Source organism: Condylura cristata, unplaced genomic scaffold (genome assembly GCF_000260355.1).
Source record: "Condylura cristata isolate star-nosed mole 26May11 unplaced genomic scaffold, ConCri1.0 scaffold00001, whole genome shotgun sequence".
Classification (NCBI taxonomy): Eukaryota; Metazoa; Chordata; class Mammalia; order Eulipotyphla; family Talpidae; genus Condylura; species Condylura cristata.
The window spans coordinates 60256847-60274340 of record NW_004567102.1 but is presented as its reverse complement, the minus strand read 5'-3'; positions in this window follow the sequence as shown (position 1 = coordinate 60274340).

The window sequence follows — 17494 nt, the reverse complement described above, 5'->3', positions numbered from 1 at the left end:
TCCCTGTCCTTTTGGGTCCTTGAGTTGTCAATTGGGGTTGGCTTTCTTTTGGAAAACAGGAAATACCATGTAGATTCCATAATAAATGAGGAAGATGTGGACTAACCCAAAAATGCACTCAAAATGAGCCTTCTGTTGACCATACAATGGTTAAGAATTGTGTTGAATCCTTTGGTCAATCTCATTCTTTCTGTTGCCAACATGAAAAGGAGAAAATTATCAAACAGATTTTTTTACAAGGAATATTGGAATTGATCCTCAAAATAAACTTAAGAATGTTCTCTATAATGAGAGCTGATCTAAACCTTTATGTAGGTTTAGATCCTTGAAATAGGATATTAGTCTTCGGAAGTCCATAAATTCTAATCTTACATTGTATCATAAGTTTCTCTAAGAGCATCTTCCTTCACCATTAAAGTATATGTTTAATGTTTGAGTAATAAAATAGTCGGTTCTAAGATGGAGTTTACATTACACATTTCCAAGGGCCTTAACATTTTCATTTGTTTATTCAACAGACATTTATTGAGCACTCTGTACACATTAGGAATGTAACGGGAGTAAAAATTAAATCATTGATCGTCTATAAATTAAAGTCCAGTGTGGGAGATGGACACTTATCAAATAACCACATGTTAGAGTTCTGAAGATCAGAAAGTAGGAAAAATTCAAAGCTCTAGTGGAAAAATAAAATGTAGATAGAAGGAGGTATTACAGCTCTTCCAGATATAATGAAAGGAGTGATGACCTTAATCCAACTAGTTGAAAAACAAGTCAATGTGATTGATCTATAGTGTAGAAGAACAGAGTAAAGATAGCTGGGCTACTTAACATATCTCAGCCTCATCATCTAGACATGATCATTGTTGCCTAGAAATGACCTACTGAAAACAAGATTTAATTTCTAAAAATGACTGGACCCTATAAATAAACTCATCCATTAGGACTGAACTGAGGGTAGGCCCAGACCAGTAGCAGATAGATACCATCTACAATCTTTGATTTGCAGCTTGGGCTTCCACATAGCCTGAGACCTACAGCAAGTCTAGATAACAAGGTAGGATACCATAGCAAAAACTTGAAACATCCATGAAAACAGAAATATTATGACTGCAAACAGTATGAAGAAATGGGCCAAAAAGGAGAAGGATGATGGAACTTTTGACAAAAGTTCACATATAGGAGTTTCACTATCACAAATTTTCAGTAACAACTTTGAGTACAACTGCTGAAACCCAGTGGCCTTTTCTGGTTATGATCTGGTCATGATCACTACAGGGAGAGATGAGACCTGTAGGAACAGTCCGTAGGCTCCAAATCCCACTGAAACCATTCAAACTAGCCGATCTTCAAACTGATGAACCTCCTTGCTTTTTCCTTCCTGTGGAACCATGTTAAGGACTCTTCATTGCCCACAGTTCTTCTCTTTCCGTCTGCCTCCTTGCTGACCCTAATGCTTCCCTGTGTGCCCCTAATGGAATGACATGTGTTCCCTCCCATGGTATCTGTGCATGCAAGAAACTATCTTTTCCATTATATCCTGATATGTTAGCCTTACCAAAACTAAAACATAATAAGTCCTATATACAAATGAGAGTCAGGAAGAACAGACAAGGAGGGTAGTTACTGGCTGATTTTAGTACTCTGAGTTAAGAATTTATATATTGGGTCCTCCCTGGTGGTGTAGCAGGTTAAAGCACAGCAATAAAAAGCTAAAGCCACTTCTGCAGGAGTTTGATCCCCACCCCAGAGGTGATCCACATGGCGCAGCGGCAGACCACTCCTGACCCATCCTGGCTCCCCTCAGCAGTGTACTTTGTCAGTCTGCCTGTTCTGCTCCCCACTCTGTCTCTGGTGAAGCCTCTCACCACCCCCTGCACCTCTGACCTATACCCAGCTCTGTATGCATAAATAAATAAATGTTAAAAAAAAACTTAAAAAATAAAATATTTTATATATTTTGCCAGTTTTGTTCCACTGAAGAAAGGAAGGGAAGGCAACTAGAGCTAGGGTGGAGAAACTAGTTGAAGCCCAGATATTAAGTAGGAAAAATGCAGAAAGAAGAAAAAAATGGATGTTAGTGACAAAGAAGTACTTGAAATTCTGAGTTAAGAATGAGGAGGGGCAGAATATCTTGTGGTTTTTCCAATGAGACAACTGGCCACAGGCAATGCAGAGGGGACAGACAAGAGGCTCTAACATTACTTCTTTTTTTTTTTTCTAACATTATTTCTTGCTTTAAAAAAGACATCCCACTTGCTTTGAGTGAGGGGAGGAAGGCCACTCACTACTGCCATGGAAAAGTTTCCCTGTAAAGCAGTTATCCATCACACACTACTGCAACCTGAGTGTGAAGCCCCACTTTTCTGTCCATGCTCAGGCTTCTCCCAGACTTTAACTTTTACCTAGTTTTTCCTCAATGTGACTATGTGGGTCCCCCTTCTCCCAGTCCAGTACATTTGAACTCAAGAAAAATTCCTCAGCACTTGAAACAAATAGCAGGGTATCTTCAGCAGGCCCCATAGTGCTCTCTTCTCTGCCCCCTAAAAAAGCCCAAGTCAAACCAAACCAAAATAAATAAATAAATAAAGGTATCTTGGAATCACACTGGTGTATGGTTTATAAGAAAGACCACATGTGCTGGAGATCATTAATTAGTTTACTGCTTATCATATTTGTAATTATATCATTTCCCAACTGGTACAAAAAATTTGAATATTTAATAAGCAATGTTGCTAAATTGATATGTGTCCCTTGATAATAAGCAAGTCCTGGTTTATTCTATTTCAGAGAGACATACTAAGCACTACATAGAAGAGCAAGCTTTAATCAAATCAGAGATTTAAATGAAAAACTCATACATATATACACGAGTAAACTGGATAGAATTGTACATGAAAGTGACACTACTTTAAATGTACCCTGTGTTTCTAATGCATAAATCCCTTTTTCCACAGATTTGCAGTGAAGCAGTTCCTGTGGTGGAGTTCTCCATGCCAACAGGAATACTCTCCTCCCTAGTAGCATGAAAGGCCCTTTGTTACTGTGTTCTTGCACTAGTTTCTCATTCAGTACGTTGCATATTAGCAGTTATTCTGCACCCTATTACAAATAAAAGAAAAGCAAATGGCATTTCCAAACATTGGTAGAATTGTTAGAAAGGGAGAGGAGAATTCTTCAAAATTAGTAGATTTTAATATTATGGGATCCCTTATTTATAGGAAATTCAAGGTTATGTCTTACAAAATAAAGTCTCTCAATGTTAACGATGCACTTTGAAATCTCCTGCCTACAATTGAGAACAGTCTCTTAATTCCATGGAGACCTCCAACCCATGCTAGAAGTAGTTCCAGAGTTCATGAGCATCGGTGTAGATGGCAGTTGGGAATGTTACTTGTTTCAGGTGCTGAGTGTTTTTTACATATCAGAACCCTTTATTTGGCAACCGACCATGAGGTAACTTTGTTCTCTCTTGTTCGCACAGAATGATATCCATATGGGTCTAATTTTGCACCTTAGACTCATGGCTACAAACCAGAACTTTTGGAACTGGAACTTTTGCAATAGTTACTCTTCTGAAGCTTTGGATGAACACTTTTAGCATAACCTTGGGAAACTTTCAGAATGAACTCAGCATGTAGAAAACAAGCAGAATCAAAGAGTAAAAAGGACATGAAGATATGCTGGCTGTTTCTTTTCAAGGGGGGGCCATCCTTGCTATTGTAGGGAGTGTGGTGAACAAATGCCTTCAGCTATCAGACTCTTCAAAGTCTGCCTCTGCTAAGAAAATCTGTCTCATCTGAAGTCATGCCTTTCCTAGGTTAACTCACATTATTGACTGAGCAAGGTCAGGTATTCAGTCTGGCTATAGTGGGTCATCTTTGGAAGAACCTCATGGTCAGTACTTAATACAGAGCAGCTTACATAATTGGTTGAGGTTTTTCAGGTCTTACATCAAGGTTTCTTTTCTCCTTATTGCTTTCCCTTCACAGGTCTGGGTCCCTAAAAAATAGTCATGAGCTTCAACTCGCTAACTTTTTCTGGAGAACTCTAGTGTGATAGGTGGAAGAGAACAGATGACTAATAAATTATTTGAGAAATCAACTGTAGCTGAAAAAATTTACTTTTGTGGACTTCCAGTAGATTGAACTAATAAAATCTCTAGTAATTAAAAGATTATTGGTGAAAACAGAATCTAGATGCCACAAAACAAATGTTTCATGGGAGATTGTTATATATGTTTGTGCCAGTGTTTACACACACAACTATATATTACACACCCACACATAAAATATCCTGTTGTACTTATGTTTCTTGGCTTGTTTGTTGGCTGTTTTTCATTTATAATCATCAACCCTTTCATTCTCTTCTAACTAGTCTGGTAGTACATCTTAATCTTTTTTTTTTTTTTAAGATTTATTTATTTGTGCATACAGAACTGGGGTATAGGCCAGAGGTTCAGGAGCGGTGAGAGGCTTCGCCAGAGACAGAGTGGGGAACAGAACAGGCAGATTGACGAAGTACACTACTGAGGGGAGCAGCGGGCGGGTCAGGAGAGGTCTGCCAAGCCATGTGGTCCCTTCCGGGGCAGGCGGGAATCGAACTCATGCGGAAGCGGCTTTAGATTCTCAGTGCTGTGCTTTAACCCGCTGCGCCACGGAGGGCCCATCTTAATCTTTTTAAGATTGTAAAAGATGAAATCTTACTGCCCAAGTACTGAAGGCTAAATTAATTATCAGTGAAAGAAGGGACTTGCATACAGAAATTTCTTATTCTAAAGTTTGTGTGGGCAGCAAAGAAGTTACTTATTTAAGAAAGGATTAATTTTTGCTCCTCAGATAAAGAAGCCAATATGCTCAAGCTGTACAAAAGGCAGAGGTGGAGAAAATAATTTGCTATTTAGTTTTCACTTTAATACCACCATTAAGCCTTGGCAAAGAGACCCCTTATTCTGAGCACTAGCCATCAGAAAACCATATTATGCTCTCTTTTGGCTACCCTTTCCCTAATGGTATATATAATGTCTATAGTGTCAAGTGATACGCTTGTGATTTCTCTTCCACAGATATCCCAGGTTCAAGGGACCATAGAATTCCCTGCATATGCTAATTCTTCTGGTTTTACTCCAAAATTGCTGACCACATTGCTATTGTATACAATTATAGGCACAAGGGAACAGCCAGGAAGTGGTTGGTTTTGGGGACTGAGGGCAGAGATTACACAAGTGAACTGAGATTGGGGAAAAGGGAGGTGGTGAATGCTATGCATCAGAAGTCAGCATGGAGCTCCAAAGAATTTCAGAATTCTAAATTGAAACTGGGCCGGAGGTGAAAGATAATTTTAAAATGGATTCCCATTATTCTTTGTTGTTTCTTCTACACCTTTAAGTTGCTCTACTCTTTCCATCTCAAATCATTTGAAGTTTCAGAATTACAAAAAGTCAGCACTATAGGTTTTCCTGGAGAAATTTTGTGTCTTAAGGACCTTTGCCCTGTATAAATTCATGACATTAACTTGAGTACAACCTTACTATTACTTGGAACCATTTTTTGCTCTCTTGTATCCGAAGCCAAGTCAACAGAATGACTGCCAAGTATCACCTATATTACCGAACACCTGTTATGTGACAGGCTGAGAATTCAAATGCTTAGTTCCTGTTTTGTAATCTTGCCATGTTCACAATCTAGCACTTGTAGCACATTCATAGTGCATGGTTTGTATGTGACAAAGCCTGAACAATAATGGTTATAATAGCAAGTAACTATGAATGACTAATAAATGATTCATTAAACAAGATTTATAATAACTAAATTTGGGGGAGGTAAGTGGGAAGAGCTGGCTGGGGGGGGGGAATGGACCTTTGATAGTTTCAGAGCAAAGATAGCAGTGTTCAAAAACACATACTGTGTTCAAGGAATGCCAAGTAGTATTATATTGCTAGATCTTTAAGGGACTGAGAAAGCATTATAAAATCAGCTAAGAGATAGTCATTCCTAGAAGGACCTAAGATATTTTTGTGAAATAAAGCATTAAGATCTTACCCTGTGGACTGATTTAAAAAACAAACAAACAACAAAAAAAGAAATAACTGTTTTCTATAGGAGAAAGATGATAGCTTTTAAAATTTTAGAAAGATCATTTGAAGAAAGAGAGATTAAAGCAATGTTTATGCAAGGTGATTGCATAATTTTTGCCAATTGGCATAGTTTGACATTCAAAATAGAATACTACCATCATTGTGGATATATTTGCTGTGACTGTCCTTAGAAAATCAGGATCTATGGTTATTATAATTTGAGGGAACTGAAGGATATAGGAAGCAAATACAATATATCTGAAATTATCTAAGTGGGATACAAAGTAGCTTAAAGAAAAACATTAACAGTAGGTATCAAAAGAAAGGATGATTTAAGAGACAGAAGATAAAGCCAAGATGAGTTGACTTACTGCTTTTGAAGGATAAAGAATAGGTGAGGACTTCTGCTTTCAGCTCTTATATATTTAAAAATTGGAAGGTGTCCCATATATCCTTACAAAAAAACTGAAGCACTGAAAAATCAATACTTTTATTGGGCCCATACAAGAACTGAAGTTACAAGGTAAACCTCTACCCTCCAAATCTGGTGAGAAAGGAAAACTAAAAAAGTCATAGCTAAGATATGTTTACTGGGGGGAAGAAGCCTCTAGAACCATAAATAATAGGAATACTTAAATGTTATTGTTGATGGAGACTTTAGACTAAATGCAAGCTGTCATGAGAGTGAGAAACTCCTCGGAGTAAGTCTTAGTGGACCACTCTCACTTTCATGGGTTTAACTTCCAGAAATCCCATCAGATTGTATGTGTGTGTGAGTAATAGAATCTATGGCTCAGGTGGGGGGAAGAAAAATCATCCATTTGAAATATGTGCAGAGCTCTAGAGTTCTCTGTACTTCCAAAAGGCAACCAGAACATTATCCAGCATGTAGAAAGGACATTTTCACCATCTCTGGCCCCTTGAATTTTACTTCCTCATACAGGAGGGAAAAGGTGAGAAAACACTGTGACTATCAAACCCCAGGATTCAGGCCTACTAAAAGCCTGAGATTTCTTAAAATATTATATAATGTGTTTCCTTCCTACATCTTACATATTACATCCAATGTAATAGTAATGACTTTTAGGTTAAAGAGCTACAAGTCACAGATACTATAAGAAGGAATGCTTAGAGAAATTCAATATCAATTAGAGAGATAAGATCAAGGACACTAGTGGTTTTTGAAGTCCCAGCTTTTATAACTACAACAAACATAAAAAACTGGCCCAGCCCAACTTCTAGCAGAAAATACCTTATGCTAAAACTATGTACTTCAACTCTTATTATACACTAAACATTTTTCAAAAAATTGCAAAGCACCCTAAAAGGCAAGAAAAACATAGTTTGAAAAGAATAAAGAGAACATCAGATCCAGATCGAGATATGGCATACATTTTTGAATTATGTTACAGAGAACTTAAAATAATTACAGTTAATGGCCCTCCCTGGTGGCACAGTGGGTTAAAGCACTGCACTAAGAAGCTGAAACCACTTCCGCATGAGTTCGATTCCGACCTGCCCCGGAGGTGACCACATGGCATGGCCAGACCTCTCCTGACCCGTCCGCTGCTCCCCTCATCAGTGTATTTCATCTATCTGCTTGTTCTGCTCCCCACTGTCTCTGGTGAAGTCTTTCACCACCCCTGAGTCTCTGGCCTGTACCCCAGTTCTGTATGCACAAATAAATAAATCTTTAAAAAATAATAATTATAGTTAATATGTCAAAAACCTTCAAATGGTAAAAGCCGAAAGTTCTGTGAAGCGTACAGAGAGGAAAATATAAAGAAAGGAAATCACAAAATTCAAAAATACTTTAATAGAAATGAAGAATGCCTTTGAAAGACTCATCAATCTATAGCAGGCAGTTGAGAGAAAAATTAGTGCTTAAAGTTATGTATATAGGAACTGTCCAAACTGAAATGTAAAAAAAACCATAAAAGTGAGATGATTTCAAAAGTACGATTTCAAAATATGCACTGATGAAATACTAGAAGTAAAAAAGAGAGAGAAGAAATATTTATAGTAATAAGGTCAGTGAATTTTTCTAATACTAACCAAACAACAGATTCAAGAAATTCAGCAGACACATCAAATGGCAAGAATGCAAAAGTTCCTAGTTAGGCATATCGTAGTCAAACCACAGAATGCCAAGACAATGAAAAAAACCTTGAAAGAGGAGGGAGAGTGATGTATTAAACAATCATCAAGCTTTAGCGTGGGTCACTCTGGTGTACCTGAAAAACAGGCTAGAAAGACTTCCATTTTGAATTCAGCCCTAAATTAGTTCTCTCACTTCTATAAACTTCTTCAAACATCTGCCAAATCCCACACCAAAACCTCTTCATTCGAGACCTGGATTCCTATATCAGTATTTTAGATAGCACTATGAATCCATTTTGTCCCTTCCTTTCCTGAGTGCTGTCCCATAACATGAAAATATAATAATAATATTATTCTTAGGTTTAGCTTTTTTTTTTTCATTGTCATTGGTTTGTTACTATTTTAGTTACTTAAATACTTGAAAAATAATGAAATGATGCATTTCCATTGCAGAAAGCTAAGATGGTAAAGATTACTGTAAGGAAAATAAAATTTTCTGTAATCCCAGCTAAAAACTGATGTAGTTTTTTTTGTTTGTTTTTTTGTTTTTTTTATCTAGCTAAACCTTCCTGCCTTTGCACATGACTATTTACATATAGTGCTCCATATATTGGAAATGTTCTTTCTACCACTTATATGCATTTAAGAACAGCATTTGAGCAGAGTAAAATGTACCTTATATTTATCTATATAGCTATCTATCTACCTATCTATCTATGCAAAAATAACCCAGAAGCAATGTACAAACACTGTCCACAAGCCATACAGACTGAGGCCTGAGTATCAACATTTTCCAGGCAGAAGCAAAAACAGAAGGTGTCTAATTAAGCAGACAGTTCTCTCTCTGTTTGGTGTTGTAATCAGGACAAATTCTCACACATATTTTATTTGGACTAAGTTCCTAGGGTTCTTGATCATTTTACTTGGGATGAGGAGGAGGGAAAGAAGGGCTTAAAAAGAAATATGGATGTTGTTTTCTAGAAAAGAAATGTAAGGAATAAGGGATTGATTAAGGGAGGAGGATAGAATTGACTTTATTATTACCAATTTGAATACTGAACTTTGAAATGGGAAGAGCTAGTCTCTGATCTGTTCATGTTCTCCACTCTAGTAATGCTCCAGTGGTCCAGGAACTGTTTATACTGCTGGAGGATGCATTCTTTATTTTTTTTAATAATATAATAATTTATTTTTACATCATTTTGTGCCTTTTTCCCATCTCAGTTATCATCCCCATGGGCTTCCCATCACCAAATCACCCATGTGCTATCATCATAGTCCAGGGCACTCCCCTCCCCCCACTGTTTTTGATCCCATTCCCCATTCCACTCCCATAAAATGTATCTGGCACATAGTTGTTCATTATTATTATTATTTTTGAGCCTGGTCCTTTTTACTCCTGTTATGAGTGAAACCATCCGGTATTTTTCCTTTTCTTTCTGGCTTATTTCAATAAGCATGATCTTTTCCAGCTTCATCCATGTTGCTGCAAAAGGCGTGTCTTTTTTGTTGTTGTTGTTGCACTGCTGAATAATATTCCATTGTGCTTGTGTACTTTTTAATCCAGTCACCTACTTTTGAGCATTTGGGTTTTTCCATGTCTTACCAATTATAAATAAAGCAGCAATAAACATGGAGTGCAGATGTCTTTTTGAATCAGTGTTTTTGTGCCTTTTGGGTAGATACTTAGGAGTGGGATTGCTGGGTCATAGGAAAGCTCCATGTTTAGCAGTTTGAGGAATCTCCAAATCATTTTCCATAGTGGTTGTACCAGTTTGCATTCCCACCAGCAGTGCAGGAGAGTTCCTTTTGCTCCACATCCTCGCCAACATTTGTTGTTGCTAGTTGTTTTAAGATGTGCCATTCTCACTCCTGTGAGGTGGTATCTCATCGTGGTTTTATTTTGCATCTCCCTTATTACAAGTGACATTGAACATTTTTTCATATGCTTGTTGGCCATTTGCATTTCCTTTTTGGAGAAGTGTCTTTTAGCTCTTCTGCCCATTTTCTGATGGGGTTGTTTACTTTGTTTTTGTTGAGTTTCATCAGTTCTTTGTATACCTCTGTGATCAATCCTTTTTTCACTAGTTCTGTGTGAGAAAATTTTTTCCCAATCAGTGGGATGTCTGTTTTTTGTAATGTCTCTTTTGCTGTACAGAAGCTCTTTAACTTGATATAGTCCCATCTATTTATCCTTTCCTTAACTATCATAGCATTGGGTACTAAATCTTCAAATATGTTACTAAATGGAGGATGCATTCTTAAAAGCCAAATGACTACACTATCAAGACTTAAACCAGATGCATTATATTCTTGTTTTACCTTTACAAACAAAAGTTTTCACTATTTCCCAGTTGAAGCAGTAGCTTACAAACTAATGAAAATTGGGTAACTTCCTCTTTCCTTCAAATGTGCATTCATTCATTCTTCCAGGCTAATTGTTTTTGTGACTTTTGCAATTACAAAAGAAGATATATAGTCCTTCATTAAATAACACTTCAACTAAGAATAAAGCCAGCACTATTGCAAAAAAGCCTTGATGAACAACATTGCCCAATTAATTTCAATAAGTGCATTTATAAAAGATTTTTCTTGACACTTGTTGATAATGGTATAAAGGTATTTAACCTACCTTGCAAATGGGCAATTTTCTATTCAAATACTAGAACAAATAAAAATTCAAAAATTCTTGTAACTGTGAATATGGGAGAAAAGAACCACAGGACATCAGAACTCTTCAATGGATCCTATTTTTTTTTTTTTAATTTTCACAACTGTATTGCCTTTATTGTAAGTTGTCACAGTGTAATTTCTTTCACTCCTGAGGCTATTACAGTAAAAGGGATACTTCTTTCTCAAAAAAAAAGTTCCACACAGCTATTTTTATGGTGTAACCAGTTGTACATTAAAAAATACTGTTTCTTGATTATCTACTCTTTTGTACAAGAAAAACAACTAGTGTGATTACTCAGGGAACAGAAAAGTCCAGTTCCTTCTAAATAGCAATATTGCCTAAGATAAAAAGAAGAAAGCATCTTTTATTTCCAAGTAAGCATCAAAAGAGCTTGCCTGATGGGACTGTACAATGTCCAATTTGGGCTGGGGTTACTTAAGCTGGATGTGCCCTACAAGCGGGATGGAAAGTAAACCTTCTTTCTTTTGAGATTGCAGGTCCATGCCTGGCGCCTCCAGAGAGGCTGCTTTCAGTTCCTTGACTGGGACAAAAGCAGGGCCAGATCCACACTTGCAAGTGAATGCAGAATGAAAAAATGTGTGGTCCTCAAGAGCCAGCACTCAGCTAGGCTTCAGAATTAGAATCGCTGTCTTTGAGTTTCAGCATAGCGAAATACACTGTACACGTTTGAGAAAATAAGTATGTTTTTATTGTGACTGAGGGTGGCTGTGTCCTACTGGTCTCCTGTCTCAGTCCTCAGTCTCTCAGATTGTGAAAGCAAAAAAAAAAAAAAAGGGGGGGGGCAGATGAAGAGATCACCATTAAGCAAGTTTCTCTCTTTCTCTTCTTTCTCTCTTACTTGGTTGTAATAGAGGTCAAAACTGAGCTGAACCTGGAAAGTATTAGGTCAGCAGAAATAGTCTCCACCGAAAGAAATGGTGATAGAAATGCTAATTTTTTTTTAACACTCTTGCCGACAAATAGCCTCTTGTTCAATGCCCTGCCCAAGTTTATCTCCACCATGAAGTTGCCAGGCAGCCTTTCTCCAGAGTAATCTATTGATAGATTTCACAGCACTTACCAATAATAATGCTCATTTGACACAAAATACAATTGAATGAATTATCATTTGGGTATGTTGAATTTGAAGCGACTTTGAAATTTTCCAGTGAAAATATTCAGCAGAAAAATGAAAGCATGAGTCTCTTAAGTCCAGTATAGTAATACCAAGGTACAAATCTTCAAAAAGTAAGTGGTGAGTGAAACAAGAATAATTAATGGGAGCACATAAATTGAAAAAAGTGTAAAGTGAGACAAGGGTTTGAATGGAATCCTAAAGAATACTGTTACTTCAAAAGCATATAGTAGAGGGACTCTCCCTGGTGGTGCAACAGGTTTAGCACCACATTATGAAGTTCTCTGAAGCCACTGCAGCTCGAGTCTATCCCTGACCAGGGTGTTGACCCACATGGTGTGTCAGCTCTCTCCTGACCCACCTGCTGTTCCCCTCAGCAGTGTATTAATGTTGATCTGCCTGTTCTGTTCCCCATTCTGTCTCTGGTAAATCTTCTCACGCACCACATCTCTGGCCTGTACCCCAGTTCTGTAAGCATAAATAAATCTTTTTTTAAAAGTATATAGTAGAAAAAATATTGAAAAAAATTTGAGATATCAGAAAGGTAGAAACAACATTGCTTTTTGTGTGCTTTTAATTTCCCCCAGAGAGAGGAATTGTGACTTCAACATTTTCCAGAACACCTATCAATTTTTTCCATATAATGTGCCCTAAATATTTATTTAGTGTACAAGACATGAGGAAGAAATTCACATATATAGTTCTTTTATATTCCTTTTAATTGTTATTTTCTTAGCAACTACCCCAGTGACACTCGGTCCCAAGTATTGACCCTATCTTCTCTGGAAAGGCAATGGCCACAATGAACCGAGCAGTAGTGGATTATTAACCTCTAGGGGGAGCTCAAGGAGAGGAGTACTGAGTAAGGATCAAATCTGAAGACATCAGCGGGTCTTGATAGTAGAGTACTGAGCTTTTGGTGAATCAGGAATTAGGAGTTAGCCTGTACAGGGCTAAATCTCTAATTCTTTTGAAGTCACACCTTTTAAAAAATTTCACATGACCAAAAGTAGATCCAGCCTTGACTTTCATTTGGAAAAATTGTCCTTCCTGGAAAAACTAAGACCAGAGTAGCATTCATAGTTTGAAAGTAAAGACCATAGGGCCACATGTAACTACGGACCTTCTTTCTTAGTTCAATGCATGTGAAACTGCGTGGATTTGTGTGTTGTGTATGAGTTTATATTGTAAAAGTGGCACAAATTTACTACGCCACCACAGTTTCAAATATACTTTTCATTTAACATTTGGTCCAAGTCATGTACTTTTGTTCCTGATAAGTATTTGAGTATGCAACTATTGTTTAAGTTTGTAAAATTTCCTCTTTACAGGTTTTCTGTCACAGCCTTCATGTTAAGATTTAACTGCTCAATATCCCATAAATATCTGAATTTCTCCTCTAGAATGCAAAGACTTCAGTTCCTTCCTCTGAAGATGTGTTTTACTCTATGTAAGAGAATTTAGCGGACTAAGAAGGTTCCTATACCGGCGACAGAATTGGCCATGGCCTGTCCTACGCCTCTTGCTTTTGGATTCAGTCTCTCTATTTATTGTGTCTACCTCAGGCACATTAAATAATGGGAGCACCCCTTTTAAAGTTTAAAATGTGAATTATTCTTTAGGATTATGGATTATTGTTTTATTCAATGTAAAAGACAGCTTTCAGTAGGAAGATCAATAGAAAAGACAAGTAAGATTTGAAAACTAAGTACTCAGCACTCATGTTCATCAAACTTTGTGTTTCTTACACTTGAAAGAAAATAAAGGGGACTGAGGTGAAAGGTTTTCTCTATAGTTCTATGATCACAGCCAAGACAGGAGACATCCCAACACAAATAAGCATTCCAAAGCAGAAGGGATTAGGCTTTCTTCACAAAGCCAACACACTGTCACTAGACTAGATTCCCCAGTGTTAAAAACTCTTCTTTTTTTTTTTTTTTTAAAGATTTATTTATTTATTTGTGCATACAGAACTGGGGTACAGGCCAGAGACTCAGGGGCGGTGAGAGGCTTCACCAGAGACAGAGTGGGGAGCAGAACAGGCAGATCTACGAAGTACACTGCTGAGGGAAGCAGCGGGCAGGCCAGGAGAGTCTGGCTCGCCATGTGGTCTCCTCCGGGGCAGGCGGCAGGCGGGAATCGAACTCATGCGGAAGTGGCTTCAGATTCTCAGTGCTGTGCTTTAACCCGCTGCGCCACCAGGGAGGGCCAAAAAAACTCTTCTTTTTTAAAAGGACAAACATTTCAGGTCTCACCAAGGGTAACTGGGAAAATAGGATAGGAAAATGTCCAAACACTAAACCATATATTTGTTGATGCATACTTTGTAAGAGTTGTAAACAAGACTGTTATTAATTCATCCATTCGCTCAAAGAGCACTCATTGTCCATCGTGTGTCAGCTCTGTAACTGCACAGGAGTATAAAACAGGATCTCTGCCCTAAAAAACTGATAGTTTAAAACTGCTGGCAGACATAAATGGATTTCTGTTTCCACCTTGGTCCACAGCAATATTTTGTTTTGAATATATTTACTTGGGACTACTGGGAATCCCTTGGTCATAATCTCTATAATAAGAACAAATACCTAATGTTAGTCCCCAGGTATATGACATTCCAGACATAATTTTAAATGGTGATTTTCAGGGTCTCATGGCAAAGATTTTAAATGAATTTGATCAAAAGTCAAAAGAAGACCTTTCACATGCTCTTGCTGAGAAACTTGGCATGAGGACTGTACCTAATTGAGAGACTTTGTTGGCTGAAGTGTGTTGGCTTCAAGCCCAATCACAGGACCCCTTGGAACAATGAATAAGGCCATTAGTTTGCATGCCTAATTCTAAGTGACCTTGCATAAGTCTCTCTCTTTTTCTTGGGATTTGCAGGTCCCATGGCTTGGTAGCATGGGAGAGTGACACAATAATCCTGCTTTTTTCTCTCTTATCCTTATGGATTGCTACCAGCTACTGACCTGTGAATGGAAAGTGGATCATTTTTTTACCTTGACAGTGAAGCTTACATCAGAGAATGTTCAAGTTACAGGTGTTATTAACTTTGACCCTCAATCCCTGACTATAATTTTTCTTTGGGCCTTGGTAATACCTCCTCTCTGTCTTTTAAAGACAGCTTATTGAAGCATAGTCCAACTGTAGCTGATTTAAGTACTACCAATTAGTTTTAGATTTTCTCTTTAATTATCATCCCTTCTTCTTGGAGTGCTATTACTTATTATATTTGTACTTTTTTAGTGTCTACAGAGTGACTAATCAAATGCAATAACTAGCTGCCTTTAATATAGCTAGTGTATCACTTAATCCCTTAGACATTTCCTCTATATTTTTGTCTTTATAAAACCAAAAGCAAACAAATCAGTGAAACAAATAAATATACCCAATCTAGCAGAATCTTTAAAAACAATATATATATTTTCCTTTAGGTGAAAGTAAAACCTGAGCAAATATAAATTGTCTCAATTTGTTTTTCCACTACCATGAACTGACGTTGACAATTCCTACTTGCTCCATTATTTTTTTTTTATTTTCTTAGTTGTGTGGAGGATATTTCCAGATTACTTGGAAGAAACAAGGAAGCAGTTCTCTTAATAACATAGATGCATATAGTCATATAAGATCATTAGCTTATGGGTTATTGTGAATTTGTAGTTTCAAAGTGGTTGTAGCAAACTTTAAAAGGAAGGTTCCCAAGAGATTTTGTTGACAGGAAAGTCACTGATAACTGACTGGGAATAGAGACGTTTGAATTTTTCTTTATGAAAAATGATTTTTGGTGAGTGAATGAGGCAATTCAATAGTGGCCACTGGCATAGCAATCTGTCATGTCAACTTCAAGATGTTGATGTTAACCATCACAGATTTGACCTGTTTAAAACTTATGAAGGTGAAGCACCAAGTTACTTCTTTCCCAAGCTATCAAGGGATTGGGGATCAAGAGAGAAGCATAGATTTGCCTAAGAGGAAAACAAAGTGAAAATTATCTTCAGGTTTTTCAGGTAGAGTTAACTTTACTAGTTTCAATGAGACCAATAATATAGATAGATAGATGACACATAGATAGATAGATAGATAGATAGATAGATAGATAGATAGATAGATAGATAGATAGATGATAGATATTACATATATATGTATGTATAGCTATATCTACATATGTTTGTTTTTTCTCTTAATTTTTTATTTTAAAAATTATTTAAACTGAAGGAAATGCAGAAATGTAAGAACTTTCTTTTTTCCAACAAATAACCAATTTTTTGGCACATGGCATTCAAAAATCATTTCATGTGCAAGAGTTATGCACTTTCTTCATCCATACATTCAGTACTCCTTACCAAATCTCAGCCAACTTGTTCCTCCACTCCCTGTCCCACTTTTCTTACCTACAGAGGGTTAAACTTACACCAGATATGATTCATGAAGAAAAGGAAGACTTCATAACACTTAGTTCAAAAGCCTAGTCCAATAGTCAAGTTTTCAGGGCTATGTGAATTAATCTCTTGTTTTCTGTGACAAAAATTAAGTCTTACTCTTATTTTAGTGATAGTTTTTTAAAAGCTTGGTGGAAAAGAAAATGAATTCAAATCAGGAGATGTAGTTTTCTGTATTGAAAGGTACATCCAGAGAAACTCTTTAAATGTTTATTGAATGTCAGAAGGAAAAAAGCTAAATAATAGTATGAAAATTTTGTCCTTTAGGGTAATTAGGTAATATAATCAGAAGGAACAGTTAAAAAAAACTATCTAGAAGAACATTTATTATTGCTTTATATATTAAATCATCAAATTCTTGAAGATATAGTAAGAACTAAGACATGGTTCAAATAAGTAATTAATTTAATATGTAAAAGAATGTGCTACTTTTAGTGTAATCTTGATTTTTTTTTATTTTTTTACTTGTAAGAATTCTTAAATTACATTTCTAAGAATCAAAAATATCCCAGCAGAAAATAAAATAAATTGCCAGTGTATTACTTACTTATGGGTAGGGAATCTAATTATAAAAAATTACATTCTAAAAATTGTGTCTTGAGCTTTTTCCAGAAAGCCTAACATGTCTTTAGTCACAGACGTGTGCTTCCTATGGACAAAAACCAGGCTGTCTGTTTTTGAGCGACTTTTATCAGTTCTGACACATCATTGCTCCTGTTTCTTCAGAAGTACCAAAGGATGTAAATGAATAGCGTCCCACCTCACTATAATTAGTGTTCTTATCTAATAAAGGTGCCAGGGTTCCGCTTTGTGTGCTATTTGAGCTCACAGCATATTTATTGGATGCCTTGGCTGTCATCAAGCCTTGCTTAGTAATCACCACCACCCTGTATTATTTTAGAGATTTTGACTCACTCATAATTCAAGGTGACAGAAATGGAAATCACCACTTTGTATTTTGAGTTACAACAAATGAAAAATGTTGTTAAATATATAGTAAGTTATAAGAATCTCTGAGGTGGTAATTTTTTACACTGAAGCCATGAAAACGAAATCATAAAAAGAAAACT